Below are 27262 nucleotides of genomic sequence, written 5' to 3' on the forward strand. Positions count from 1 at the left end.
TGAATTTTACCAAATGTTTTTTCTGTATCTATTGAGATGGTCATATGATTTTTGTTCTTCATTCTGCTGATGTGATTGATCATGTTTACTGATTTGCATATGTTGAACCATCCTTGCATCCCTGGTATAAATCCCACTTGATCACATTGTTTTTTTGTTGTTGTTGTTTGTTTGTTTGTTTTCTGAGATGCTCTCAGATTTGATTTGCTAGTATTTTGTTGACAAATTTTGCATCGGTGTTCATCAGGGATATTGGCCGTAGTTGTCTCTTTGTGTTGTGTCTTTGTCTGGTTTTGGTACCAGGGTAGTGCTGGCATAGAACAAGTTAGGGAGAATTTCTTCCTCTTCAATTTTTTTGGAATGATTTGAGGAGAATTGTTGTTAGTTCTTCTATGAAAGTTTGATAGAATTTGGCAGTAAAAGCCAGGTGTGTTGGCACATGCCTGTAATCCCAGCACTTTGGGAGGCTGAGGCAGGTGATCACCTGAGGTCAGGAGTTTGAGACCAGTCTGGCCAACATGATGAAACCCTGAGGATGTGGAGAAATAGGAACACTTTTACACTGTTGGTGGGACTGTAAACTAGTTCAACCATTGTGGAAGACAGTATGGCGATTCCTCAAGGATCTAGAACCAGAAATACCATTTGACCGAGCCATCCCATTACTAGGTATATACCCAAAGAATTATAAATCATGCTGCTATAAAGTCACATGCACACGTATGTTTATGGCGGCACTATTCACAATAACAAAGACTTGGCACTAACCCAAATTTCCATCAATTATAGACTGGATTAAGAAAATGTGGCACATATACACCATGGAATACTACGCAGCCATAAAAGAGGGTGAGTTCATGTCCTTTGTAGGGACATGGATGAAGCTGGAAACCATCATTCTCAGCAAACTATCACAAGGACAAAAAACCAAACACTACATGTTCTCACTTATAGGTGGGAATTGAACAATGAGAACACTTGGAAACAGGAAGGGGAACATCACACAATGGGGCCTGTCGTGGGGTGGGGAGAAGGGTGAGGGATAGCAGTAGGAGATATACCTAATGTAAATGATGAGTTAATGGGTGCAGCACACCAACATGGCACATGTATACATATGTAACAAGCCTGCACGTTGTGCACATGTACCCTAGAACTTAAGTTAAAAAAAAAAAAGAAGAAGAAGATACACACACACACACACACAAAATTAGCTGGGCATGGTGGTGATCACCTGTAGTCCCAGCTATTCATGAGGAGGAGAGTCACTTGAGCCTGCGAGGCGGAGGTTGCAGTGAGCTGAGATCGCGCCACTGTACTTCAGCCTGGGCTACAGAGTAAGACTCCGTCTCAAACAAACAAACAAAAACAATGACAACAACAAAAAAGAATTCGACAGTAAAGTCATCCAGTCCTGGACTTTGTCAGGAGACTTACTAATTCAATCTCATTACTCATTATTAGTCTGTTTAGATTTTTTTGGTTTTTTTTCCTGATTCACTCTTGCTAGGTTGCCTGAGTCCAGGACTTTATCCATTTCCTCTAGGTTTTCCAGCTCGTTAGCATATTGTTCATAATTGTCTGTGATGATCTTTTATATTTCTGTGATATCAGTTGTAATGTCTCCTTTTTCATTTGTGATTTTATTTATTTGGGTCATCTCTCTTTTTTATGGTTAGTCTAGCAAGTGGTTTATTGATTTTGTTTATCTTTTCAAAACAACTAGTTTTTCATTTTGTTGATCCTTTGTATCTTTTTTTAGTCTCTATTTCATTTATTTCTGCTCTGATCTTTATTAATTCTTTCCTTCCACTAATTTGGGGTTTTGTTCTTTCTTTTCTGGTTACTTGAGGTACATGATTAGATTGTTTATTTGAAATTTTTTATCTTTTTATGTAGGTGTTTATTTCTATAAACCTCCCTTTTAGCACTACTTTTTCATAGATTTGGATATGTTTAAATTTTCATTTGTTTCAAGGAATTTTTTTATTTCCTCCTTAATTTCTTCCTTGATACAGTGATTATCCAGGAGTAGCATGTTGTTTAATTTTCATGTATTTGTACAGTTTCCAAAGTGCCTTTTGCTATTGATTTCTAATTTTATTCTATTGTGGTCCAAGAAGATATCTGATATAATTTTGATTTTTAGAACAATTTTTGAGACTTGTTTTTTGTTCTATGCTCTTGATTGGGTAGTACACTTTGGCTTTGATTCTGAGCGTGTGCTGTAGTGTAGTCTCTGTGTAATTTCTTTGGCTATAAACAGCATCAGTGGTGTCTATGATTTCCTTGATAGCTTAAGGTGCATTTGTTAGTGGAGCCTGTGTTGAAGTTTTTCTGGGCACTGGGACACCAGATGGGCCAGTATTTAGGCCCCAGTGGTGGCAACAGTGGGCTCACCATGTCTGTCCTTGGGACCCAGGGTGGAGTATGCTGGCATCAGTGTTAGCAAGTCCAGATGGGCCAATTATTAAGCCTCTAGGTGGCTTTCGTGAGTGCTGGATATAGCGACAGTAGGCCAGACAGGTATGTGGGTTCTTGGACCCCTGGGCAGGGAGTATGGCATGGGCAATGGCAGTAGAAGTGATGGGACAACCCTTTGCTCCCAAGCAGTCCATGCTGATGTTGGAAGTAGTTGTGATGGGCTGGGAGGGCCAGTCCCCAGGCCTATAGGTAGCACATGTGGGTGGGTGCCAACTGTGGTTGTAGCAGCAGATTGGGTGGGCCCAACCTTAGACTTTGGAAGGATTGCTCAGGTGTGAATGGTGGTGGACTGGGTTGTGTGATCCCCACTTTACAGTTTTGCCTTTTCTAGAATGTCATGCGGTTGGAATCATACAGTCCGTGGCCTTCTTAGACTGGCTTCTTTCACTTGACAAAATGTTTTTAAGGTTCCTTTGTGTCTTGCATGGCTTGATAGCTCATTTCTTTTTGCTGCTGAATAATATTCTTTTCTACAGATGTACCCCAGTTTGTTTATTCATTTTTGGCTATTATGAATAAAGCTGCTATTAGCATTCATAGGGATTTTGTGTAGGAGTAAGTTTTCAACTCATTTGGATAAATATCTAGAAGCATGAGTTCTGAATCATTATTATTGCATTTTCTGTTGCAAACCCCTTTTCCTTATTCACCTTCCATTTTGTCTTTCTCCCTCAGATAGAATGAGTTAGGAAAAATAAAAATAGTGCATATTCATAATTTTTAAAAATTAAAGCAACACAAAAAGTGCAAAGAAGAAAGTGTGAAAAAATAAAAAATCTATGGCCTAGAAATAAACATATTAATATTTGATAGATGTCATTCCAGACATCTCCTTATACATGTATATGTGCAGATGGAAGGTGGAATTGCTGCTGCTGCTCCCACCCCCTGCCACCACCCACTCACACACACACCAGGACCCACTCACACACACACCAGGACCCACTCACACACACACCAGGAACTCTCCATGTCTCTTACCTTACATTGTTTTCCTCCACAGCTTTTATAAACCTTTGACCTCCTCTCTATTTATTTGCCTTTTTCTTGCCATTAGAATATCATCTTCATAAAGGGAGGGATTTTGTTTGGTTTACTGCTATATCCCCAGTGCCTGGACAGTCTGCCTAGACACATACTAGGTGCTCAATAAATAATTTATGAATAAATGAGTACCTACATAGGAATATCAGATCAAAAAAAAGAAATCATATTATTAATAATTAGTTTTAAATAAAATTTTATTTTTATTTGAATTCAATTAAATATTATTTTAAAATATTAAATGTTTCCTTACCATAAGAAATATTTTTTCCCAAAAGAAATACCACTCAAGTTAATTTTTAAAACTATGAAAACCATTAAGAGATGAGATACAGAAACTACATATTTCACTCTTAGATAGTTATCTGTTCACTCCATGCTATTAAATATGAGGAGAAATTAAAGTTCTTAAATTTGCTTCCACTTCCAATTACTATCCCCACCTGCCAATTTTCATCATTTATATTATATTTTGTTAGTTACATTATCCTTGTTTTATCATGGCAATTCCACACATTTCTTTAATTTTGCATATAAGTAGATTCAGTGCTCATCACTACTTATTTCACCATCACGTCTCCATTCCTGAAGTTTCGAATTTTGATTCATTCTGAATTGCCTAGATTTCATCAAGTAGTTTTTCAAGAAGCTCTCAATGGTGCTGTAATCTTTGAGAACGGTGATGCTTATCTGGTACTGTAAAGGACACCCTGACTTGCTATAAAGTTCTTGGTTTACTTTTTCTTTCTCTCAACTATTTGTAGACATTGCTCTATCAATACGGAAGAAGTGTTAGGCCAACCTGCAGTTTTTGTTTACAGTTAGGAGTGATGTTGAAGCTACTTTACAGCCAAGACAGTATGAGCAATAACTAATCAGAAAAGACTACGATTGAACAACTTATTAGCCCAACTGATGCATACCCACTGAATATAAGCTCTGCTTGTAGTGAAAAGTCAAACAGAATAGAAGGATATAATGTGAAGAATGAAAGTCCTTCATTTCTTAAGCAACGTTTCTCTTCGGTTATGTTCCAATTGTAATTTAGTGTGGAATGAATGGCGTGCTTCATGCTGTCTTGTCTTCAGTGAGTAGTTGTAAATCTAGATAACACACCTCCACAGATGTAGAGAATAAACAGGCCTCTAATTTGTTCTAGTCTCCGGGGTTGACTACAGCACAGCTGCCCCTGGATCGACATGGAGAAACCTGTATTCAGAGATCCAAACCTTGCCCCTAGGACTTAACTTCTTCACCTGGGACATTCAGATGATACCAGTTGAGGAAACCAAGATACAGGAATTTAGTACCCATCTATTCCTTCCAATACAAAACATCGGAGAATTCTGGCTTTTGCAAACTGTTGTTGACATTTTATACCCAGATGTTACCATTACCTTTGAAGCCTCTTGTGCCTCCTCCCTGACTCCACTCTGCTCTCTTTCTACCTGGAGCAACCACTGACCTAAAATTTGCATTTGTCATTTTTTTTCTTTTTGTTATCATTTTACCACATAAATTTGTATCCCTAAACAATAAAGTATCTAGGTTTGAAAGCTGCTAAATCCGTGAGATCACACTATATTTCTACTTCAGCAACTTGCTTTCTTCACTCAACATGGTTCCTGACATTCATCCATATGGATATGTGTAGCAGTAGTTTATTCATTTTCATTGCTGCGTAGTATACCATTGGGTGAATTATCACAATTTATTCATTCTACTGTTGATGGGCATTTGTGTTGTTTTCCATATTTCTTCACTATTACAAACAATGTTACTATGAACATTCTTAAGGTGTGTCCCTTGGAGCACATATGTAAGAAATTCACTAGAACATACACCTAGGAGTGGAATTGCTGCATCATGCACTATGTACATCTTTAATTGTATTGCATAATGCCAAATTGTTTTTAAAAAGTGGTTATACCGATTTACACTTTCCTTATAGGGCTAGAGTTCTGACTCAATATTCTCATCCATACTTGTTATGGTCATGGACCATACAATATGGTGGTATAGCCACCTTATTTGCTCATTTTACATTTTATTATTTTTCTAACTTTTTCTAACTTTACTCAGATACTTAATTTTCATCGCTTGCTTAAATAAATGCATTTCCTTTTTGATATTTTTGAGAGGTGATCTTGTATACTTTCATATGTAGTGCTCTCATTGTTCATGTCTAAGTAGTCCATAATTCCAGTTTTGAATTCTATTTCTGGCTAGATAAATTAAAAAACCATTCCACTATAAGCACATAGAAATGCTATATAAATTATAACAGGCTTTTAAATGCATAGATAAGCTTACCACAAATTAAAAGAAATCGTAGAAACAAAAATTAAGAAAAACCTGTAAAACAAAATTTTAGTAGGAGCTGACATGATAGCTTCCATGCATTCTTAGATTTTAGAAATACGGGTCCCCAGCATGATAAATTTAAAAAGCAAACAAACTGCAGGACACTAGCAAGAAAATATTCTAAAAGTAACAGAGGATAATAAATATATTATCTATTTTTAAAAAAGGAGAGGAGATAGACTGAAAGCCAAAACAGTAACAAGTGAGAAGGGAGTAGAATGATTTCTTCACAGAACTACAATACACTATCTATCAAAATTCTATTCCCAGCTAAGTTATAATACAAAATTGAAAGTTCACCACAAGGATACCTTCATGGAAAGAATTCCTAAAGGAAATTAATTAGCACAGAAGCTAAGCATACTTGGCAAAATTTCAAAAAGACCACTAAAACAAGTGGAAATAGACTACATAAGAAATTAAAAGCACAAAATGTCAAAAAAAAACCCCAAATAATATATATTAAATTGACAAAACTCCTCAGTTATAAGACAAATTATTTTTTTTTGTAAGAATGCACCCAAAACATGAAGTAATAAAAGGGTGATGAGGTCAAAGAGATGAGTTGGGGCTGTCTCATAAAGAAACTTGTGGACCTTAATAAGAAATTTGAGACTGTGTGGTGGGAAGCCACTGAGGAGTTTGAGCAAGGGAGTAATATGAACTGATTTTTGTTTTAAAAAGCTCATTCTGGCAGTTGAATGAACTGTTTTGAGTCAAGAAAGAAGCAAGGAGATGTGTTAGAAAATTCCATTGACTTTTTTTTGGAAAGTGACACGTTAAAGTCTTTTTTTATGACCATGGATTTATCACCTCTCCGAATCTTCTCAAAGTTTTTGCTGTATGTATTTTGACACAATGTTGTAAGGGGCAAAAGTAGAAGTTAACATCTTATTGGTGAATTAAAAAAAATTTTTTTTTTTGAATTGAAACTTTTTAAGAGAGATCTTTTCTTTTCTGTTCTTTTTTCAGAGATGGGGTCTTGCTGTGTTGCCCAGGCTGGACATGAACTCCTGGGCTCAAGTGATCCTCCTACCTCAGCCTCCCAAGTAGCCGGGACTTCTGGCATGCACCACCATGCCTGTGTATTGATATTTTTAAAAGTCCATCTAAAGTGTCCTCTTTTGATCCATTTACTGTTTTTTATTTTAAAATTTCATTGCATGCTTTTATTTTTATTATCATTTACTAACTGGTAAATGAATTCATCTCTTCATTTTTATACTTTCTGTGTCATGCTTTACTGGGTATGCCTTTTGTAAATATCATGCAGCAAATTTTATTTAGTCAACAAATATTTAAAGAGCACTCACTATGTTATCAATCACATTTTAAGCATTAGGAAGACATGGAGGAAGTCATGAAGCTCACAGTCGAAAAAGTTCACATTTAATTGCTTCTCAGCCTTTCAGTTAGGAGCTACTGTAAAAAGTTCATGCTTCCTATATTCTGCTTTTTAAATTATGGGAACTTCTTTGGCTATTCCTCAAAACGTAGTGTTAGGAAAGTAGAGGGAAACAGGCATTAGCCATCTTGTCTGATATTAGAAAAATAAAAAATCTCTGTCAGTTAGAGAGCTCTGCCTAGGGTTTTGGTGTTAACTCTGTGGTTAGTAATCTCACTGCCTATGGAATATTTTTCACAAGTCAGGGTGATGACTATTAGTGAGAGTTTTAAACTTGGTGAGTGAGGGGGCATGGGCAAGTGTCACCTGCACCTCACATATTCTACTCTCTGAACCACCATGGCCTATTTCTTAGAGGTCATTTGGATATGGCTGAACGAAAATGTGTTAGAGCTGAAAGCACCTCAAAAATCAAGCCATACGTGAATTCCTTCTTGTTCAGTCTGTAAAAATTGTCTTTTTGGTTCTGAATATCCCACAAAGTGAGATTTTTAATATGACAAGGTAAAGCATTAGAAACACATTTTGCAATGCCAAAGAGGAAAGAAAAGTGGCTTGAAATGCGGAGCTGCTCTGAGTCTGTCAGATCCTCTCCTCTTACTCGTGTTGCTTTCTCAGTTCCCTCCTCTTCCTTCCCCTCTATACACCACATACAAAGAGAATAAAAGAGATGACCTCAACCTGAGACCTGAGAAAAATGTGTAGCCACTTTGTGTTAACTCTCAAGGAGTTCTCAGTTGAGGGATCAATATTCATGCCATTTTGCCACACATGGGTAGCAGTCGATTCATCAATCACTCCACAGTTATTTCTTCAACTCCCCAATGCATACCCTCAAAATCTGTCTCCCTTTAAGATAATAAATACCATGATGTCAATATCACAACACTCATATTTCAAAAGCTTAGAGAACTCTGTGTTGTGCTGTTGAAGATGAAATGTGAATTAATTGTCAAGACTTTGTTTGATGCATAATATGGGATCATGAACACAAGGTGGATGGTGTGCATCACAATTTGTGCATATCACACTAAACTGAAATCCAGTATGATCAATGGAAGACCCCAACCACCTGAAATTTCACTCATGAGTCATTTTATGCATATCCCTCCAAGCCTTTATTTTATCCTAGATTGATCTTCCTCTTGATTAAATCTTCTTTGACAATTTAATACTCAAGTCCATGACGATTCATCCTTTCCCTGATTTTTTTATTTTCTGTAAAGCTTATGCCAGAGCATGGGGCTTCTTTATGCAATAATTACTTTGTGGATGATGAAACGTCATTTTTATTCCAGCGACAGCTTCGATTTCTTAAAAGTAGAGCTCATATAATTTACTTTGGGGTACAATGGCTATCTACTCCACAGATATTTGTTGACTGAATATTGATAACATCATATGGATGTTAACATCAGGATAATATTGACTGACAAAGGCATAAAGTGAAGAGAGCTTAGATAAAATTCTTATGTTGGAAGAGTTTGCTACCTAGAATGGAGACAAAGTGCAAATGAATATTTATGATGTAGTGTGGTAAGCACCGTGGTAGAGGCATGTGCCAATGATAATTCACAGAGTTAGAAACATGTGGGTTGGTTATAAACGCATAGTTCAGGACTCTCTGAAAAGGAGTAGAGGAAAAAGAGTATCTGGTACAGCAAGAGCAAGAACATGACAACGTGAGATTTCCTATCTCACAGACAAGTGAGGCACTTTAAACATTAAAAGGTGATTGAAGACCTTGAATGCCATGCTAAGCAGTTTGAACTTCATAGGGAACCATCAAATGTTTCAATATATTTTTATTGAAAATATATCCAGAGCTGATTTTCTCTCTAGGAAGACCCACCCCTTGTCTGCTGTAGACAAAAGAATATTGGAGAATTCTGACACCGATAGGTTTTTTTTTTTCCTCATTCCAACCTCTGTTCTCCCTCTCATCAAATCATCCAGAGACTGGATGAATTTTACTTACCTAACATAAAAGTTAGCCTCCAGCCTGATCAACATAAGGAGACCCCCATCTCTACAAAAAATTTAAAAATTAGCCGGGCATGGTGGTGTGTGCCTGTAGAATCAGCTACGTAGGAGGGTGAGGTGGAGGCTTACTTGAGCCCAGAAGACAGAGGCTGCAGTGACCTGTGATCATGCCACTGTACTCCAGCCTGGATGACAGAGCCAGAATGTCAAACAAACAGACAAGATTAGCTGTAATATACCAAGATGAGGGGAAACTATTTCATGTGATGGAAAGTCAAGTCCAAGACCTATGTCATCCTGGGTACTTACAGAAGAAGCCCACCCAGTCTGTCCAGGAGCTGGCATGGAAACCCCAGCATGTGAATCTGCTGGCCTGACAGCTGTAACAGAAGCTTGCAGAGAAGCTGCCAACCCAGACGGCAGTCCAGGGGAAAAAAAATGAGATTTCTACAGCCTCTAGTGTGACAACTAACCATACCACTGAGGAAGTGGGCGGGGAGATACAGATGCTGGTAGAGAAAGACGACATGAAGGTGTTCAAAGTCATCTGTTGATTTTTACTATCTATTGCTTCATTGGTTAGGAGCATCATGGTGGTTGTTAAGCAAAATTTGAGCAGATAATCACCAAAAAAGTAGGATAATTGTATCTTTTAACTAACAGTTTTTAGAAAATAGTTTGTCTCCATTTCATGGAGATAAAGACTTGTAAGAAAGCCATCTACACTGTTCTAAAACCATTGTGATTTGGAAACTTTCCAAAGAGATACTTAATCAAAACCAAGACAGCCCAGAAGACTTTTTACCTTAAATAAGCCTCTGACATATTTTAATATAAATTTTGTTAAAGTAGGTTTAATAAGCTAAAAGCATAAAAATGGGAGCAAAAATAAATAGATCTGCTTGAAAACAAGTTCATCGATATAATCCAAATCAGTTCAAAATTAATTTATGTTCAGCTTTAAAACTGTGACTGAAGGGAGTAATGTCAAGTAGATATCTAAACTTAGTAGATCTCTAAATTTAATTTGTAGGCGTTGAACAGCTGCCTTTCATGGGTCCAAACGAATAACTTCAAATGTATCCACTTTAATTTACCGACAAGAAGTTCATGACGTAGGGAAGAAGTTGGTTTTTTCATCAAGTCACCAGGCACTCTCTGACATTTCATTATTGCCTTTCCTAGAGATGACCTGGGGACAAAAGATCTGCTCAACTTAAACCTAACTCTCCCCACACTCCATTTTGGTAATGAGAATCCAGGCCCGACATGGTAACTCACGTCTGTAATCTCAGCACTTTGGGAGGCTGAGGTGGGAGGATCGCTTGAGGCCAGGAGTACAAGACCAGACTGGGCAACATAGTGAGACCCTATCTCCACAAAAAATTAGTTGAGCATGGTAGCGAGCATACACCTGTAGTACTAGCTAGTTGGGTGGCTGAGGTGGTAGGATAACTTAAGCCCTGGAATTTGAGGTTACAGCAAGTTATGATTGCACCACTGTACTCCAGCCTGGGTGACAGAGCAAGGCCCTGTCTCAATAATAATAATAATAAATAATGAGGATCCAGAGCCAATGGCTCAGTAGATAGTCGATTTCCAGTTGTCTATTACCATATGCTGATTGTCTACTTTTGTTAAGAACATAGTGATCTCACCTCCAGTGGGCTCCTAAGTGCACAATGAGGCGTGAAGTTATGCAGGTACCCAAGAGCTGTGTTGGTGCCTAAAAAATGAGAACCTCGTAAATGCCTGTGACATCAATAACCTGCCTGTTTTCTATCATTTAATCTGTGACCTCTGCCTTCAGTAGAAAGATATGGGAATGGGAAGATAATCTGTGTCATATCAAACTTTTTAAAAAAAAACAGCTGCCTTTCACAGCTTACCAGGTTTCCATAATTTATATCTGTCAAGATTTATGTTAGAAATAACTAATATTTCATTGGCTCTCTGTAGCTGAGCAAATCAACTCACCAAATCTTTTCCCCTGGATTCTTATATTTCTATTCCTAACAAATAAAAAGTCTTCCTAGAGGTGGAGATATAAAACTATAGAGACAGAGACTTCTCTGGCAACAGTGTGAAGTATAGAATAGCAGTGGTGAAACTAGAGGCGTGGTGAGCTGTTTAAACATTATGGTCATAGTGCAAGAAAAAGGAAATTAGGATTCTGATCTAGGAAGTGGCACAGGAATGAAGAATATGTGCTGGAATTGTGAGAGAATTTGGTGAAAGAATTGACATGTAATGAGTAAATGTGAGAAAGTGAAAAATAAGAGATGGCTGAGGGTTTCAGCCTGGGTTATTGACATAGATAGACACAGATGTTGATGCACAGTGAAGATTAGGTTTATGGAGGGAGATGGGATAACAAGATGAGTTTGATAAACTCTATGTGATGTACAGTAGGAGGTTATTATAATAGGAAATAACTGGAACTAATGTGTCTACATATTTGCCTGCCTCCTGCATAAGACTGTGAGCTCCTTGAGTGCATTAATCTTTCCTTTCCAGTGCTTAACACAGAGCCCAGCATATGCCAAGGGGGCTCAGTGTCTTCTTTTTTGTTTGTTTGTTTTTTGAGATGGAGTCTCGCTCTGTCGCCAGGCTGGAGTGCAGTGGCACTATCTCGGCTCACTGCAACCTCCTCCTCCTGGGTTCAAGTGTTTCTCCTGCCTCAGCCTCCTGAGTAGCTGGGACTACAGGCACGCACCACCACACCCAGCTAATTTTTGTGTTTTTAGTAGAGACAGGGTTTCACCATGTTGGCCAGGATGGTCTCCATCTGTTGACCTTGCAATCTTGCAGCCTCCGCGTCCCAAGGTGCTGGGATTACACGCATGAGCCAGCGCGCCTGGCCTCAGAGTCTTTTTTAATAAATGAGAAGTTGAGCTAACATTGAAAATATGAATATTGCCTTTTGCAATGCATATTCCTAACTAAATGGATAAAATGTCATGTCATTATTGCAAATTCAGTTTAGATAGAGTTCATAAGGACAATTTAGATTTTAAGATTTTCCTTGCTGAAATCAGCAGTTTCTAAGGATGGAAGGAATTGTTTTTGCAAAGAAGTATACAGATGGTCTCTAACTTAGGATAGTTTGGCTTATGATTTTTCAACTTTATGATGGTGCAAAAGCAATACACACCCAGTAGGAACCATAGTTCAAATTTTGAATTTTGATCATTTCCGGGGCTAGCGATAATACGCAGTACAATATTCTCGCGATGCTGGTCAGTGGCAGCGAGCCCCTGCTCCCAGCTAGCTAAGCAATCATGAGGCTGAACAACCAATACTCTACAGCGTACTGTATTCAATATAGTACGTGAGATATTCAACACTTTATTATGTAATAGGCTTTGTGTTAGACAATTTTGCCCAATGCTAGGCTAATGTGTTTTGAGCATGTTTAAGGTATGATGTTCAATAAGTTAGGTGTGTTAAACACACTTTCAATTTAGAATATTTTCAACTGATGATGGGTTTATTGGGATGTAGCCCCCTCGTGAGTGGAGAAACATCTGTATTTCGAGAATATGCTACATGTGAGAGAAGGTCAAGCCAGAAGCAGGAAGGGTGGAGAAAACCTTTCAGCAGAAGGAAGGAGACACTAAACCTCTGGAAGCTGAAAGAAAAGGTACCCACTCTGGAGAGGAGTAAGGACTGAAGTGAAAGGGAGTCCAAGACACACCTAGAACTAGCCTTCACCTGGAGAGGCGGGGAGGTGGTCTTTCTGAACCACCCCAACTCCCCACGAGCTAAGTCAGGAGCTCTGACACTCTGGACTCCAGGAATACAGAGCATCTTGAAGTTCCTCAAACAAAATGCAGTACAATGACAAAGTGGTTGAGATTCACTTAGAAATTGTATAGGAGAGCTATTTCTTTTCACTGCCCACTCTGTTTCATGAGAAGGTTATACAATCAAACTGAAAGAGGTATAGACTGAGGTCAGTTATTATGTCATATTTTAATACAAGGCACTAAAGTGCGTCACTTTTTGTGCATCACTTTTTAAAGATGCTTTTATTGATGAAAAATAAGCATATGATAAAATACACAAAGTTTAATTGTATAGCTCAATGAATTTTTTATATACATCCATATAACTACCACCAGTTCCAGTTGTAGAAGTCTCTCCCATGCTTTTCCTAGTCAACATCAGTCACAAAGATAACCACTATTCTTATATCACTGTAGATTTGTTTTGGCTGTCTTGAACTTCATATGAGTGAAATTTCACAGAATAATTTTCTGGAGTTAGACTTTTTTCACTCTATGTTATGAGATTTATCTGTATTTTTCTTTGTTTTGTTTTGTTTTTAATTACAGCTAGTATGCCATTGTATAACTGTAGTACAATTTATTTATTCATTCTCATGTGGGTGGATACTTAGACTATTTCCAGTTTTTGCTTATTATGAATGAAACTCGGAAACATTTTTGTTTGTATCGTTTAGTAGTGGGTATAAGCACTCATTTCTTTTGAGCATATTCCCAGAAGTAGAATGGTTGGGTAATAGGGCATTAAGATGTGTGGATTTAGGAGATGCTGCCTCGCAACTTTCCATGGTGGTTGTGGTAATTAACACTGTCACAGAAGTGTGTGAGAGTTCAGTTGCTTTGCTTCCTAGTCAACACATGTTACTGCCAGTCTTTTTTTTTTTTTTTTTTCATTTTTATGAATTCAGGGTGTGTCTAGTAGCAAATCATTGTAATTTTAATTTCCATTATCCTGATGATTAATAATGTTGAGAATCTTATGCTTTAGTGGCCATTTTGATATCCTCTTTATTTTTTAAAATTTTTGTAGGTACATAGTTGGCGTATGTATTTGTGGGGTACATGAGATGTTTTGATACAGGCATGCAGTGTGAAATAAGCACATCATGGAGAATAAGGTATTTCCATCCCCTCAAGCACTTCTCCTCTGAGCTACAAACAAAAAATATGGAATGCTTTACAAATTTGTGTGTCATTCTTGATCAGGGGCCATACTAATCTACTCTGTATCGTTCCAATTTTCATATATGTGCTGCAGAAGCAAGCACTAATATCCTCTTTTTTTAAGTACCTCTTGAATTCTTTTGCCTGTTGATTGATTGATTGATTGATTGAGACAATGTCTTGCTCTGTCACCCATGCTGGAGTGCAGTGGCTCAATCACCACTCACTGCAGTCTCAACTTCCCAGGCTCAAGTCATCCTCCCACCTCAGCCTTCTTATAGCTGGGACCACAGGCCCATGCCACTATAACAAGGCAGGGTCTCCCTATGTTGCCTAGGCTTTTTGACCATTTAAGATGGTTTTGTCTGTCTCTGTTTTATTAATTTTTAATTCTTTATATATTCCAAGTGGGTTTTTGTCAGAATATGTATTGCTGATGTCTTCTACACTGTTCTTTACCTTTTCAGTCTCCTCTACATAGTGTCTTTTCACGAACAACAGTTCTTAGTTTTAATTGAGGTTCAATTTTTTTAATTTTTAAAATGTTACCACTCTTTGTGTCTTTTTTTAAAAGAAATCTTGCTTGCCTTGGATTGTAACATTCTTCTAGGTTTTCTCCTGGGACCTTTAGTGTTTTAATCTTTTACATTTAGGGCTATGATCCATTGGATGCCTTTTATATCTGGAAAGAGATAGGGGTAAAGTAGGCTTTTTCCATGTGGATGCTACACTGGACCTTAGCCAAAAGACTGAGAAGCTATCCATGTGGGTATCTAATTGACCCAGAGCCATTTATTGAAATGACCATCCCTTCCTCATTGTACTGCAATGGTGTTTTTGACATGAATCTGGGGACTTTTATTTATGTGAGTCCCTAGTATGTTAGTCTATTTGTCTCTCCCTGCACCTATAGCACATTATAGATAACTACTATAGATTTGTAGTCTTGATACATGACAGTAAAAGTCTAGAAACCTTGTTCTCCTTCAAAATTGCCTCAATTTTTCTTGATCCTTGGAATTTTCATATAAATATTAGTACTAGCTTGACAATTTCAACAAATAAACTTGCTGGGATTTTCATTGGGATTACACTGAATCTATAGATCATTTTGGGAAAAAATGACATCTTAATAATTTGACTCTTCCAATTCATAAACACAAAACATCTCTTTATTTGTCCAGGTCTTCAGTTTCTCTTAGCAATGCTTTACAGTGCTCTTAGATAAGTCTTTCACATCTTATGGATGTACCATAATTTAACTAACCCTCTGGAAATAGGCATTCCTTTTCCATTTTTACTCCATTCTATCTTTATAAGCACAATGAAATTAAAAACCTCACATGTATTTTAAATTATTTAAAATGCCATAATTGGTATTTGAAACAACTCATTCTCCTCTCCTATATTCTTATCGACCAGCAAGAATTCAAAGGGCAAAGAACAACCCCCAGGGTGTCCCATCCTTCGGTTTTTAAACCACAGCAGAACCACCTCAATCTATTTCCTCTTATTAAAATCTCTAGGGAACAATATTGCGTGAGCAGACTTGGTAGCCTTTCCAAAGCCTTACCAATATGATCAGGAACTTCCTTCTTTTGTCACTTGTGCTGTAAATTAAACACATTTCCCCATTGTTCACTTAGTGAGCAAAAGAATTTATCAATGAATGGAAGAACATTATCTCATCTTTTAAAAAATACTTATTTATACATTAGAAGACAGAAACTGTATTTTGGGGACTATTAATTTCCCAAGTCTATAATGTTTTAACTCTACTAAAAAGCTAGATAAATATAGATTCTAATCTCCAAGTTTGTTGATGAATGAAAGAACATGTACCTGGTAAATGTTCTATGTAAGGCCTTTTGATAAGCAGGTGAACAACTTTGGTTTCAAGTCTTCTCTCAAAGGTGGCCAACTCTAATAAACTATTAGGCATCAAACCACACGAATGCTGAGCTCTGTAGGGGGCTCATCTCTGAGTTCTTATGGGTCGTATCTTTTTGATAATGCAGCTTAGTATCATATTTACTGATTATTAAATAACTTTTTTATTACCAATGTGATACATACCCAACAAAGTTTAGAAAATATAGATGTGCAAAAAGAATCTGTAATTCTATGTTTAACTGAAAACCACTGTGAACATTATAGTGTATTTCCTGCCAATATTAACTTATTTTAAAATTAATACTGTTTTAGAGTCTCCTTCCTAAGCTCTATACATTCACTTAGTCAATATCTTTCCATGCCATTAAATACCCTTTTTAGCATATTTTAATTCACCTATTAATTGGACGTTTATTAATTATTCAGTTTTTCACCAGTTTACACAGGTGAAGTACACGTACCTATTATTAAAATTTCATTCATATTTGTGATTATTTTGTCAGAACCATAGGTCTTAATTCTGTGCGTCAAAACCAGTTGTGTTTGTCTGGGCATCGTGGCTCAAACCTGTCATCCCAGCACTTTGGGAGGCCAGCGTGGGAGGATTACTTGAGGCCAGGAGTTCAAGGCCAGCCTGGGCAACATAGTGAGACCTCATATTTACAAAAAAAAAAAAAAAATAGAAAAACTTAGCCAGGCATGGTGGCATGCACATTTAGTTCCAGCTCCATGAGAAACTGAGGTGGGAGCATCACCTGAGTCCAAGAGTTTGAGGTTGCAGTGAGCTATGATCAAGCCACTGCACTCTAGCCTGGTCTACAGAGTGAGACCCCAACTCATAAAATGATCATAATAATCCAAGTTTAATGTGACAAAGCAATTCCATTTCTAGATAATTATCCTACAGAAATTCTCACATAGATAAAGAAAAGGATATACATTCAAGAATGATCATCGTATTATTGTTCATAATAAAAATGCAAAAATGATCTTAAAAAGTCTATCCTTAAATGTCCACATTGATTAAATAAATTGAAGTATCTCCATGCAACTTATAGCGCTATTAAAAAAATTATATCTGAATATGCTGAAATGGGATAATGACCATATTATGTTATTGAATGAAAAAACACAAAACAATGTCTAGTATGATTACCTGCAGGGAATCAAGGGAGGAAGTGAAAGATGAAGATCTCATCAATTTTTTATTTTTCTGTTACTTGAACTTTTAAAAAATAGGCCCCAATTATATTAGTATTAAAAAACAAACAAACAAATAGGTTCAACAGATTCCCAGAATTCACTCCCAGAATCTCAAAGGAATGGGGCCCAGAGATCTGCAGTTCGTAAAGCTTCACAAATGTTCTAATAAACTGCCAAGGTTGAGACCACAGCCTTAGGATAAATTTCTAAAAGTGGAATTACTATGTCAAAGGGTGTGAAAAATGTTAAGGCTTTTTATAAGAATTGCCAAATTGTCCTTTAGTAACGTGCCAATTCACATTCCCACCAGCAGTGCATAAAATCTCATTCTATCATCAACATGAGTGGTATAAAGTGTTTTAATCTTTGCCAGTTTGATAGATGAAAAATGCCAGGTCTGATTTATTTTGATAGAAACGCTGATTTGTTGCATTTGGTTCTCTTTGGAGGACACTCTGTCCCATCTATCTTCCTGTTGAATGGTGTAGATAGATATATCCTTCTCAGTTCGTGTTTCATTACAAAACTCACTTGGGGAACTTGTTAAAAGTGTAGATTTCCAGCTCCCATTTCCAATTCTGATTGAATAGGTCAAAGGTGGAATTTGGGAATGTGGCTCGGAGAGATAGGATCCAGGGAGTTCACAAAGGAGGGATGCATCCAGGCATCGGAAGAAAAATAAGCAATGGTGGATTTAGGGTCTGGGTATTTTGTATTCTTAGAATCGACTCTTCTCATTGCTTGCAATGCCCTCTGCCCAGGATGCAGTTTCCTACTCCCCCAACCATCCTTCAAGTTGCAGCCCATGTCCTGCTCTATGTGTCATTAAAATCCACATCGAGTTTTCTCTCCTCTGCACTCCCACAGCACTTAGTGTCCGAACAACTCATCCTGACACTTAATCACACGCTGCAATTACTTTAGATAGATGAGAATTGACTTACAGTAATAAAGATAGAGTCTAATGAGAGTTGTAGAAGTATTATTTTAGGACAAGAAGAAATGCTCGAGGATATCTTGGAAGATAATCCTGCAATAAATTACATTTGTGTTGGCACTAAATTAGATGCAATGGCAAGTCTTTGAAATTTGAAGTCAGAACAGCCTTAAGCTATTAGAAACTTGTGCTTCTCTGCTAAAATAAGAGACTACTTTTTATCTTCCAAACTGGCAAAGATGAAAATCCCTTGATACCATTTTTGATTTGTTGTGGGACTGAGCAGCTCAGGTAATTCTAATAATCAGACAAGTTTGGGAAAGAATACCCCACACTCAGTGTTCTCAGCATTGCCTGCTTTATTAGAATCCCTAATGACACATTTGAAAATTAGCCATGCTCGGCCCCACTCCAGAGATTCTGTTCCTACTGGATTTTGTAAAGCTCCCCAGGTGACTGTAAGATGTAACCAAGATTGAGACTGCTCAAAGTAATGCAAAAAGAATCACATGGAGATCTCACATATATTTCATTATTCTTTGCCACTCCAACAGGAGGGATATTTGAGTTGCTTTCTTAGTGGAAGTGATGGATTCCCAAAGATTTATTTACTGCCCACCTCAAGAATCTTGTCATTTCTGAGACATTTGAGTAAATTTACTTTCAGTCATTTATTCATTCAACAAGTATATGTTGGGGAGTTTCTCTGCCAGGAACACTTCTGATGTTGGGATACAACAGAGGCAATAAGACAGAGGTGTCTCCTGCCCATGATGTATGTAATGTACCAAAGAGGACAGTAATTAAATAAGTATTTGCAAGTAGTTATACTGGAGCTGAGTCTTCAGGCAGCCTTCAGTGGTGTCCTGCTTTACCCAAGAAAGTTAAGTGTAATGGACTGTTCCCAAAGCATGCCACCGTTGTCTAAATTTCATGCAATATGCTTTAAAAAAATTCTAAATCTACAAGGTTATTCCTTTTAATTTATTGTATATCATAAGTATAAAAGCACTGTATTATCAAACCAGTTTCCTCTTGTCAGCATCAGTGAACAAAAGGTACGTATGTGATCTTAGCTTCACAATGGGAATGGAAGAGTACCATTGACTCTGTCCATCATGGCCTTTACCAAAGCATTCCATGTCATGAGCAGGGCACAATTCAAGCAAATGAAGTTTTTCTGACAATCCAACACATTCTAAGTTTTTTCTGTGGTCATAATGTTCATTTCAACCAAATGTACCATATGACTAATACCTTACTCCTGCAGGAAGTAAGCAGTAATATAGAATAGATACAGTCTTATCTGGCCTTCTGTGAGTAGCCCTACTTGAATAGTCAGAAAGAGGACCTAGTGTTTAGAATAAGAATACATTTTTGGACTCTTCTCTACGCACCAAATTGAAATGAATATAATCCTGGCATGACATACACAAGAAAATACACAGTTTATTCTTCACTGTCTATGCATTGAGAGAAAGTCAATATTTCTGAGGACTGAGGTCAGGTACCACCTGAATCACCCAGATACTTAATGTAACTTAAGATTCTCGTTGGAAACAAGCTATTGTGATTTTGCTTGTGGGAAGAGCATTCTGTCCAACTGTCACAGGTAACTAAGGACCTGATGAGACACAATGGAAATGGCTTGTCAGCTTTTGCAGAATCTGATAAGATAGCATCAAGACCAAAGCAGATGTTTTCAAAACAGTAGAGTTCTCCAAGGCATTGAAGTGTGGTTGACAGGTTATGTCTTGCACAAATGAACCAGGCAGAGGGACAAGTGGATGATGGAATCCAACCCATACCCCTCTTATGAAGCTATGTCTCCTAGTGTGAGACATCAAGGTTGCTTTATTTCATTGGATCCATTCCTAACCTCCAAAGAATTATTTTCCTCTCTGAGCCTTGAACAATAGCTTTGTTCATCACCAATGAAGCAGACATTTCATGGCTGCTTACATGTCTATGTTTTCTTTTAGCTTGTGAGTTTTTGAGAACAAAGGACCAGGAATCACCTTGACAAACGGGTTCTTGGTGAATGGGTTTTTGATGAAATGAGCTGGAGGTGGAATTATCTCTTTCAACTTTGAATTCCCAATACTCAGCACAGTGTGTGGCATATCACAGACACTCCATAAGTGTTGGGAGAATTGAAAAACAGATACTTTTTTTCTGTTAATAAAAGTAACACATTTTCATATTCATAAAAAAATCAACATACCAAATATAGAGGGAAAAAACAAATTTACCTTTTTAATCACGTAAACTAATGTGCAATTCAGTACATCAGTTCTGGAAACAAAAAAATAACAACAGTAATAATGACAATACACGAAAGTCTGTGAAATTTTGCCTGCGAGGGTAGGAACATACCTTCCCACTGCTTCAACAATACATTATGCGGCTGCTGAGCTGAATTGAAAGCAGAACTCCATCCTCTTCAACATTCATAATTGTTGTCTCTCCACTCCAAAGGCAACCCCCAGCTCTGTAGCCCGTAAAGAAGCATGATCTGTAGCAGTGGTCCTATGGCAAGTGAAATGACTTGGTAGGAGAGCCCCAGTGCTTTGATTATAGTCAAAAGTGACGTCACTTTTGATAGGATGTGTCATGATGGTGTTGTCACTTGAAGTGACTTCATATTTCTAATAAGTGCTCAGCTGAAAAATATGCAGAGAATGGAAAACACAAGTTATGCAACTGAGAGTTGTGACTTCCTGTTAAACTTAACGGAGGAGGTGAGAATAGAACAGTAAGAAAAACGATACTGAAATGCTTATTTTTTAATATATCATTTCTTCTTTTGCTTTCACCACTTTTCTATACTGCACACAAAATGGACCACAGTATCCATTTATTATATACCATATGCATATGGAAAATAACATTTTAGATATGCAAGGGACCTACATAATAATATGTATGCAACAAATAACCAGCAATATTTATTTTTAAGGACATTCTATTCATTTATGGCCTCATTACCATGATTTTGGTAAGACTTCAGGCTATAAATTTTATTCCTTGGCCAACTTTAAAATTATTTTAGCAGTTTAGTATTGAATACTATAACACTTAAGGGTTGAGCTTTTCATTACGTTCACTGGAAATTATTCTTGTCTCTATCACAATTCAGTTAGATACACTAAGTCTAAAAAGCTACCTAAGTTGTAAAACAATTATGGCCCAGATTAAATTATAACAGCAGCTTCCTGTGTATCACATCTTAGATCAGACCACAGTTTTCTTCAGAAACAATGTATTTTAAACATCAGATTTGATCAGCCATAAACTCTAGGGGAACCTCCTATCTGTGGTGGTTGAGCAGAAGGGAGAGGCTTATCAAAAATGATACTTATGTAAACATGTTCTTTATATAAATCACAATCTCTATTCCTGTAACATTTCTATAATGTTCTCTGCTGCTCTTGGGAGTACTCCCTGTACAAAAAGTGTACTTTTAAAAAATAAGGAATTTTCACAGATTTTCTTTATACTGGTTTCCATAATTATTTTTTCTCTATCCTATTTCCCTGCTCCTTTTGCTGAAACTCCAATTTGGAACACTCTTTAAATTTCATCTTTAACCTATTTGACCTTTCTTCCACATGACAACAAAACACAAATTTGGCCCTAGTGGTACCTAATTGCCTTCTTACATCTCCCTGTGAAGCCAAAAGTTTCCCTGAATCTCTTAAACCAATTCAACCTTCTTCAGATTTGACTACCTTGTATACGTTTCTGAGCATTATTTATATCCAGTGCTGTTTCATTCTGTCAAATGCAGCACTTTTCCTTCTCTTCAATCCAATAAATTTGAAAAAGTGCTTTCTCCTGTGTCCCAAGCTCTGAACTATAACCCTGTTGGAACTCTCAAGATCAAAGGAACAACTGTAATATAGGTACTAAGAGACAAGTTCAGATGCAAAGAAGGAAAAAATAGAGATAAAGCTTGTTCAGTGCGACTATTCAGCAGCAGTCAGATCAGGGCCTGGCAGTAATTGCTGTTCAGTCAAATTCGTGGAACAAATAAATGAATGGCACCAGTAATGTCTGCCAGCACTGGCTGTAGTTGTATGGGCAGGATCTTCATAAGCAAAGGTGTGAGCAGGTGTTACAAGTGGGTAACACCATGTATGCAAAGACACAGAGGCAGGAAAGCAATGAGACATGGGGAGCTTAGACCAGCACAACTGATGGGCCCACTTGTCCTACTCATGTGAGTATTCCCAGATGGGCAAGAGCAGCAGAGAACTATGGGAATGCCCTTCCTGCAAGAGAGCAGAGTGAACCGGTAGTACAGTGCAGGGCTAAGAGATTCTTTTTCTTAATATATTTGCTCTATTATAGGACTGAATATTTTATGCTTAATTCTGAGTCATAGAATAATTATTGCTTTCAAGAAATTATCCTGAAAATTCCTTCTATGGTTTGTCCAAAGAGCTCTAGACTTGAAGATAGAGCGTCATTGTTCTGCTTCCAATCTACCATTTGTAACTGGGCGACCTTCCCTTCCCTAGGCTTCAGCGTTCTTCACTGCAGAAATGGAGTAATAATAACACCTCACAAAGTTGTCAAAAATGAGATCATATTTGGGAAAGTAATAACAGTAATAACAAAAGCTTCCTTTTTCTTAGATTGATTCATTGCTTCTTTTGGTTTCATCACTATCCTATACCACATATAGATTGTGCCACAGAACATATTTTAGTAAAAAGTATATATACATACATATACCCATATGTATTCATCCATTTGCATATATGCAGCTTAGAACAATGATGACCATTTACTCTAGATACACTGGTACATACACAGTGCTACTTTCATTACCTCATTATATCCTCACAACAATCCTGGCAGGTATGTAATGTTATTTCCCCCGTTTTACAGATGAGGAAACTGAGGCTTGGAAAGGTCACACTGTTGTCCAAGGTCACATAGCTAGGAAATGAGAGAATTTGGATATGATTTTTTTTTTTAATCCAGAGTCTATGCCCCAAATGCTACATACATGTAGGTAATTTCTCCAAATTTTGTCTTTATATTTCTCCAAAAACATGTAGTTTATGATAATTTCTAACAACCTTAAAGAGGTATAATGATATATAATAAATACATATTTATAGTGCACAATCTGACAAGTTTTGACATAAGTATACACCCATGAAACCATTACTACAATCAAGATAATAAAAATATCCAGCACCCATAAAAGTTTCCTCATGTCCCTTCCTAATCCCTCCCTCCTACCTCTCCGTACTCTGTCTGCCAGCCCCAGGCAGCCATTGATCTGCTATTGTTCACTATAGATTAGGCTGTATTTTCTAGAGTTCATATTAGAATCATACAGTATGCACTCCTTTCTTTTTTTCTAACAGATAGGATCTTTCTCTGTTGCTCAGGCTTGAATGCAGTAATGCAATCAGAGCTCACTGCAGCCTCAAACTCCTGGGTTCAAGCACTCCTCCCACTCAGCCTCCTGAGAGCTGGAACTACAGGAGAGCACCACCATTCCTGGCTAATTTTTTATTTGTTTTTATTTTTCGTAGAGATGGGGTCTCACTATGTTGCCCAGGGTGGTCTCTAACTCCTGGCTTCAAATGATCTTCATGCCTCAGACTCCCAAAGTGTTGGGATTACAGGCATGAGCCATCACACTCAGCCCCATGCAGTTCTTTTCCTTCTTTCACGCTGCATAATTATTTCAAGATTCATCCACATTTTTGCATGAATCAAGTGTTCATTTCTTTTTATTACTGAGTAGTGTCCCATTGTATGGATATACTACAGCTTGTTTATTTATGATCATTTGAAAAAAAAATTATACTCTTAAATATTCAAGAACTGAAAAAGCAAATTATATTCTTAAATTGTTAATATTCTGCTTCTTAATTTACATTGACTTTAAAATTTGTTATGCGTGTCTTCCTAAAATGTTAACTATATCTCTAAATTGAAAAAGAATGGGATAAGAAGTTAAATAGGGCCGGGCGCGGTGGCTCAAGCCTGTAATCCCAGCACTTTGGGAGGCCGAGACGGGCGGATCACGAGGTCAGGAGATCGAGACCATCCTGGCTGACACGGTGAAACCTCGTCTCTACTAAAAAAATACAAAAACTAGCCGGGCGAGGTGGCGGGCGCCTGTAGTCCCAGCTACTGGGGAGGCTGAGGCAGGAGAATGGCGTAAATCCGGGAGGCAGAGCTTGCAGTGAGCTGAGATCCAGCCACTGCACTCCAGCCCGGGCGACAGAGCGAGACTCCGCCTCAAAAAAAAAAAAAAAAAAAAAAAAAGAAGAAGAAGTTAAATAGAAGAGAGGAAAAGGATAAGGCATTGTCCCTCAGATATGACATCACTCCTGTCTTAAATTAATTTTGAAACCTGACTCTTGCATGCATGCATATAAAATCTATATTTTTGCTTTCTATATGTAATATTCTACATTTGAAATTTTATATTTAAAATATAAGTCACTGGCCATGATGGCTCATGCCTGTAATCCTAGCATTTTGGGAGGCTGAAGCAAGTGGATTGCCTGAGTTCAGGAGTTCAAGACCAGCCTGGGCAACATGGTGAAACCTCGTCTCTACTAAAAATACAAAAAAATTAGCTGGGCCTGGTGGCACCCGCCTGTAATCCCAGCAACTCAGGAGGCTGAGGAGGGGAATTGCTTGAACCCAGGAGGTGAAGTCTGCAGTGAACCGAGACTGCACCACTGCACTCCAGGCTGGACGACAAAGGGAGACTTGGTCTCAAAAAACAAACAAAAATTTAAAAATAAAATATAATTCAATGTAGTGCTATAAATTTTAGAAACTCAATGATATGGTACTTCAGTTGTATCAACTGAAATTCATGCATTTTCTCCTTGGCAATATAGTTATAAGTGGCCAATAAATTCTCCACCTTGGATACATGTATACCATGAAACAAAAAGCACTTTAAAGAAAGACAAAAAATCTTTTTCAGACCTTCAGATTGGAATTAATATGACACCCAGCTCCAAATGTTGTGTTAGAGATACCCATGGATGTCAGATAGGCTAGAGTCTGGCTTCCCTCAGCCCATTTCCCTGCCTATAAAATAGGAATACTAGCTATCTTGCAGGGCTACAGTAGATTTTGAATGAGATGATATGTGTGAGCACAGGGCATATAAAAGGCATTTATAAATGTTATTGCCCAGTGCTAGCTCCTCCCATGTCCCCTTTTTTTTTTTTTTTTTTTTTTGAGACGGAGCCTTGCTCTGTCGCCCGGGCTGGAGTGCAGTGGCCGGATCTCAGCTCACTGCAAGCTCCGCCTCCCGAGTTTACGCCATTCTCCTGCCTCAGCCTCCCCAGTAGCTGGGACTACAGGCGCCCGCCACCTCGCCCAGCTAGTTTTTTTCTGTATTTTTAGTAGAGACAGGGTTTCACCGTGTTAGCCAGGATGGTCTCGATCTCCTGACCTCGTGATCCGCCCGTCTCGGCCTCCCAAAGTGCTGGGATTACAGGCTTGAGCCACCGCGCCCGGCCCCATGTCCCTTATTGTTAAGACTTTAGCCTCTCTGGGGAACTTTCATATGCTTCCCAACACTGATCACAGAGCCAGACACATAGCTGAAACCTGAATATTGCTGAATAAAGACCTTTTCTTCCTAGCTCTGGCATCAATGCAAATCTATGTTTGTGCAGACTGAGGAATGGTTTTGTGGTCATGTTTCCATAGGGACATCAAGTATTGTTTCTTCAAGTGGTTGAGGCTGCTGTGTGGCCAGCATCTGATGCAGAGCCCCATGGAAGGTGCAGTGGTTGGATCCTAGGTGGGAGGTGACAACTCATATTGGAAACCAGGAGTTTGCATATTGTGGCCTTTTTCAATGAATGGGGGCCCCTGGGAAACCTAACAGCCTTAAGGCACTGTTTAGACTAGCTAGAGCGTTGATATTCCCTCAAAGGAGGTAATTAGTAAACCAAGTACCATGCAATTGTGAGGTGCCCAAAGAAATTGCCAGTAAGCCCCATCAAGGGACCCTTGGAGACTTGAAGTGCTTAGAAAACTGACCATGTTGAATTAAAAAACAATCACAGAAAACCAACAGTGGGATCCTTTTTGAGGGATAGACTTGGGAAATAATAGAATGAAAACATTCTAAGTGCCACTGGAATAAGAGAAATCTAATGCAAGCTAAAACATTAAAGAAGGATCATTAAAATGTTTAAACTTCTCCCTTCACTATTGAAAGCCTTCTGGAGGGGCTTTGACCTGGTTTGAGTTCCAGGTCGGCCTTTAACGAGGCACATGATCCCAACAAAGCCACCTCATTTCACAAATCCTCAATTTTCCCATGTGTGAACTGGTGAATTCATAGCATCTATGTTTCTGAATTATTTGAAAGGAGACTACCTGAGATAAGAGTGGGAATAGACAAACCAAACACAGAGCCTTGGATGTAGTAGGTGTTCAATAGATACTTGCTGAATGAATGTCTGAAGGAGACATTCTCTTCTTAGCTATCCAAATGGTACTCATCACTCTGGCTTCCCCCCTTGTCTTAAAAAAAAAAAAAAAAACCTGTCATTATATTTTTATAAGTTTCTTTGAAAAGTTGAGAGATTTTTTCACCAAAATGAATAGAATTTCCTTTTGGCCTCTGTTTTTCGCTTGTAGAAATGGAGATAATTCCCCCTGCCTCCTAGTGATGCTGTACGACCCACACGAAATCAGTGAAAGCACTAAACAAACATCTAAAATGCTTCTCTTCTCAGTAGCAGATACACTTACTAGTGCATTGCTAATCCTTACAGTTGTGTGAACAATTCAGATAGTTGGCAAGGGCCTTTGATAAATAGGAAAGTAAATAAAGCTAATAATTTGTAATTTTTCCGGTAGAAACCAAGAGGCTTCTGTTTTTGCCAAGTGGAAAAAAGGTTTGTCACACAAACAGTTTTATTTTTCAGAAAGTGTAGTAGACATGGAAAATTCAATTAAGGAAAACTATTTTGTTAGTGAATC

At 37.9% G+C, this 27262-nt stretch overlaps 1 protein-coding gene and 1 non-coding gene across 2 annotated transcripts in view; one reads left to right on the plus strand and one right to left on the minus strand.

Annotated features, from left to right (window-relative positions):
* Positions 1 to 27262, plus strand: part of STAT4 (signal transducer and activator of transcription 4) — a 123669-nt gene that overhangs the window by 15472 nt on the left and 80935 nt on the right. The window lies entirely within an intron of this gene.
* LOC115893438 lies at positions 14230 to 14336 on the minus strand. Its single transcript, XR_004053435.1, has one exon. It is a non-coding gene; the product is annotated as a U6 spliceosomal RNA (small nuclear RNA).

Source organism: Rhinopithecus roxellana, chromosome 14 (genome assembly GCF_007565055.1).
Source record: "Rhinopithecus roxellana isolate Shanxi Qingling chromosome 14, ASM756505v1, whole genome shotgun sequence".
Classification (NCBI taxonomy): domain Eukaryota; kingdom Metazoa; phylum Chordata; class Mammalia; order Primates; family Cercopithecidae; genus Rhinopithecus; species Rhinopithecus roxellana.